Source organism: Spinacia oleracea, chromosome 3, assembly GCF_020520425.1.
Source record: "Spinacia oleracea cultivar Varoflay chromosome 3, BTI_SOV_V1, whole genome shotgun sequence".
Lineage (NCBI taxonomy): Eukaryota > Viridiplantae > Streptophyta > Magnoliopsida > Caryophyllales > Amaranthaceae > Spinacia > Spinacia oleracea.
The window spans coordinates 80,048,529-80,053,496 of record NC_079489.1 but is presented as its reverse complement, the minus strand read 5'-3'; positions in this window follow the sequence as shown (position 1 = coordinate 80,053,496).

Below are 4,968 nucleotides of genomic sequence, written 5' to 3'. Positions count from 1 at the left end.
ATTTCCGTTTCCGGCAATATCATCGTTTCCGGAGTATTCATTTCTTGCCTGTGACGATCTCAGCTCCCACTGAAACCAAGATCCGTCGATTCCGAATATCCATAGATGGAGCATTTAATGCCATTAAATACTTGATCCGTTTACGTACTATTTGTGTGACCCTACGGGTTCAGTCAAGAGTAAGCTGTGGATTAATATCATTAATTCCACTTGAACTGAAGCGGCCTCTAGCTAGGCATTCAGCTCACTTGATCTCACTGAATTATTAACTTGTTAATTAATACTGAACCGCATATATTAGACTTATCATTGAATGCATACTTGGACCAAGGGCATTATTTCCTTCAGTATGCATTTCCTGGTTTGTCAAACAGGTTTATTTTGCAGATTGGCTGAATTTAAATTTAATTTCCTCATCTTCTTTAGATTGGAGGTCACCATACCCAAGAAGATTTTTCAGTGAGAGGCAAGGAGAACCCAAGGACAAGGTTCAAATTTATACCTGGATGGATGCTACACTTAGAGAGATGACTGATCTCGTATGTTTGCAGACCTGAACTCCGCATTATTATTCATCATTTTTATCTCCTGTGTGTGATATTGGTTGTTATTACCTTCAGGTGAAAGAAGTATCTCCAGCTGCCAGAAGACGAGATGCAAAATTGTCATTTGCAGTTGTATATCCTGATAAAAATGGGCGTATGCAAGTAAAGAAGGTATATTCTAAATACCCTAAGCCAGATCATCATAATAGTCTGTCTTTGCTTCCAGACTTCCCATTTCTCAATTTAGATCAGTCAGCACAAAGTGGGACTGTCGTTATTTTTTCATAATCACAAACAAAGCAGCATGAATCTCAATGCTGACTGTTAGATTCTCATACTCAGCAAAGATCCCCTACCATAAACATATCATTATCACACCAAAAACAAAAAAAAGTTAAATGAGGGAGAAAACAATCAGCACTTACTGTGCATGCTATTCTAGGATAATTTTTTCATTCATTATACCTGAAGATTGAGGTCTTCATACAGAGATTTCACAACACCAACATTTGCTGGATCTGTTTTCCCGTAGTACCAACATTTGCTAAAATGACATTTTCCTTACTTTTGATTCGTATTCTAGACTGTTAGGACATTGTCATTAGTTGTTTGAATGTAAAAATGTGACATTTAATTTGCATTTAATCTAATGCTTAATTTTTATTTTTATTTTTGTAAAGGTATATACTCCGAGGAATGCGCCTTATGCTAGTGAGGAAATTGATGTGGTTCGTGAGCAATGGGCTAAGTTTTTTACCAGCAAGTATTTGTTATTTGCATGAGCGCTTGATCGAGTTGGTTTAGATGTTATAGAACAATCTTTTATATTAAAATGTATGCGTTCGTTGAAATTGGAACATACATATATTTAATTGTATGTGGTACGTACACTTTGGTTTTGGGATATATACAAAACTCCAGTTGTTGTTTTTATATTTGTTATACAGGTTGCGTTATTCTATTATTGTTTTGACAGGTTTCTATATTTGGTGCAAGGCACTCTAGGTATCCCTAAACAAAATTAGAATTTTCCCGCCAAAAGTGCTTTGTTGCAGCGTACATATATATTGTACGCTGCAACAAGGGAAAAAAATTTCGCAAAATTCCAGACTTGTTGCAGCGTACAAATAAATGTACGCTGCAACAAGTCCAAATTTTTGCCAATTTTTTGGCACTTGTTGCAGCGTACATACATATGTACGCTGCAAAAAACCACTTTTAGCAGCGAACATTGTACGCTGCAACAAGTTCAGACCTGTTGCAGGCCCCCCAGTCGCAGCATACGATGTACGCTGCAACAGGGGTCTAAAAGCCCGCTGCAATAAGGGTTTTTTCTACTAGTGTTTTTTGAAAAGTGTACATAAGCATTTTCTAAGACGAGTCTAAGTTTCGACCAAGTTTTAATGTGTATTTTTTTACTTATTTGGGAGTTAAAGGTGCTTTGGGCTTGATCCTACTTGCCATAGGGCCTCGTGTTTAGCAACACGGTTTTAAGTCCTTTATGTTCCGCGTTTTGCGAAATCTGGGCCTTGGGCTGCATTTTCAGCGCCCAAGGCCAGGCGTTAAACATTTCGGCGCCCAGGCGTGGGCGCTGAAAGTCTTTTCCTGGTGATATTTGAATTTCGGATTTCCTAACACGTTTCCGAATGGGATCAGGATGTCATTGGGTGCGTTCAGCTATATATAGGGGCTAGATACGTCCCTATTTTTCACCACTCTCAGTTTCTTTCTCTCTTTTTTGCTGTGTTTTAATTACTCATTGCTTTTGCCATGTCGATCCCTACTTTCTCACTCCAACGGACTGTTAGGCGTTGGCTACGGGCCCTTACTCCCACAGAAAAGTCTTTGTTAAAAGAATATCACCTGGAGGCACTTTTAGGCTTACAACAAATTAATATTGATTATAACTTTCTGCATGCTGCCCTAAGCTTTTGGGACTCCGATCATCATGTTTTTGCCTTTCGGGGCAACGAAATATGTCCTTTGCCAGATGAGTTTACTGCGATCCTTGGTTATCCTACTAATGCTACTCCTGTTACCCCTGACACTATTGAAGAGGGTAAAACAACCATAGGGACTTTCCTAGGACTAGATGATAATATGTTTGCTGAAATTGTTGTAGGTGACGAGGTTAACTTGGCAAAACTTGTAAAACATCATTTTAGGCCTAGTAAGAATATGACCGAACAGAAATTGAATATTCGAGCCCTTGTATTTTGTTTGTTGAATCATTATTTGCTGTCGAATAACAATGGTGAGTTCGGTGACATAAGGTTGATCCCCTTGATTAGCCAGATGGAAAGTTGCTGTTCTATTATGCCGTTGGTTGTTGCCGAGACTTTGCTGAGTGCGGATGAGCTGAAGAAGGATGCCAAATCTGAACATTTTAAGGGAAGCTCCCTATTACTGCAGGTAATCGATTTTTTCTTGCGCACGTATACACGTTTTTTTTTTTTTTTTTTGCGTACACAACGAGTTTCAGTGCCCAGGTCTGGGCGCTGGAATTTTCGGCGCCTGGTCCTGGGCGTTGAAACTGCGCACCAGGAACCGTTTTCTTTTTTTTTTTTATCGTGCCCGTTATTTGCAGATTTGGCTCGTGGAACGGCTTAGACTTTTGGAAGCTCCTGCCGATCCTAAACATTATCGACCTATAGCCTTGGGTAACCGAAAATACTTGCACCAAGGCCAAGACGAGGCCGAATGGACCTCCTTTTTTACTTATGGCATTTGTTCTATTAAGTGGGTGGTACCGTGGTGGGGTTTGACTACTATGACGGGGGGTTCTAATGTATCGGTTTATGTTTCCTTGTTGGGGCTATCTCGTCCCATTTATATTTTCCCTTACCGAGTCATGCGTCAATATGGTTTAAGGCAGACTATCCCCTTTTCTGATACGGTACCACCTAAGGTAGCGGCCTTTTCACAAACACGGGTCCTAGCGTGGGCTAAGTATTATGATGGTCTCCCGCGTTGGGCCGTAGCTACAAATGGCTTTGTGGGTCTTTCTGAAAACTACAAGTTGTGGATGAGCTCCGATGATAAAGATGTGAGGGCCGAGGCTCGTAATGGGGAGCCGGCTGAGCTTTTAATACCTCGTATTCGTGTTAAGTATGAGGGTCCTGATTCTGCCAAACCTCGTACCTATAGTATTAAGACTGTGCAAGCTCGTCCTGATCGAAAGCGAAAGGAAGTTCCTCCCCGTTCCAGTTTCAGGCCTAAAAAGATGCCCTACATGAAGGGGCCTGCTGTTGTTAAAAGAAACGCAAGCTCTCGCGGAGATCGTCGCCGGAACAATGTATGGGTTAGGAAGGCTCAGCCGCTTGTAGAAACAGAGGCTAGTCTAGTTGATGATAATAATCCTTCTCCCACCATTGTCTGTGCCCTTGAGGCTGAGCGGGCTATAACTGAGAATGTTCCTGAAGCCTTGGCATCTTTGGAAGTTAGTGTACAGGAGCCGGTTCTTATGGAGATTGATATTGGCGCAGCGCAGAAGATTGTGGGGGTGGATCCTGCGAACATTGCCCTCTACAAGACTTTATTTGATGATCCGGAAGAACTAGAGTAGTGTAGTTCTTGCTAGGGTGTAGGTGCCCTTTATTTATTTCAGTTGTGTTTGTTTTTGTTCTTAGCACTTTTGTTTTCCTTCTTATTATTTTTTCAATAAAGGCGTATTTTTATTTTTCATTTTCATTTATTTTGTTTCTCCTCTTTTTTTATGTTTTTATTATGTCTAACACTTTTTTGCACAAAGAATATGTGTTTTTTTTTATTGGACCGAATCCTTGGTAAGGATTGCCTACGTATCTTATCAGAATCAGGTCGCGCGTAGTTCTAGCTTTAGAATAAGTTCTATTATGCCGGATTTCGGTAGATATGCCCTGAGGTGGTAGCATATTACTTAACCGGTCAAATGAGTGAAGTATTATCATTATTTTCGTCTGCCGTTTTATTGCCGTAAGTCGCGTAAAAAATGAAATTCGACTATGTTTTGTATGGCTATGTTTTTGGTAAGCCTATTTTGATACGTATTGTACCCCCCAAGTGTTCGTTATTTTTCCGTCGTGTGCGGATAAAATGACGAGCACTTTTGAAAAGAAAATATTTGGCAGGCAGAGAGTTTCAACGCCCAGGCTGGGGCGTCAGAAATTTCGGCGCCCAGCCCTGGGCGCTGAAAATGACTTGGGCGGTCAATTTTGTACGCTTTGCTTCACATGTTCTTGCATTTATTTCTTTTTTTGTGCCTTGATATTTTGCTCGTATTTAAAGTCAATTTTGAGGCTATTTTGGAGGCTTTTTTTACTGTTAGCGTGAAATGCGTTTTTGTCCGGATTAATTTTTTCTATTCGTGACTCGAAACAGTTTTGAAAATGGGGTTAGGGTGCGGAAGTTATAAAGATCTTTGTGTAGGCTTTTGAGGTGGGTT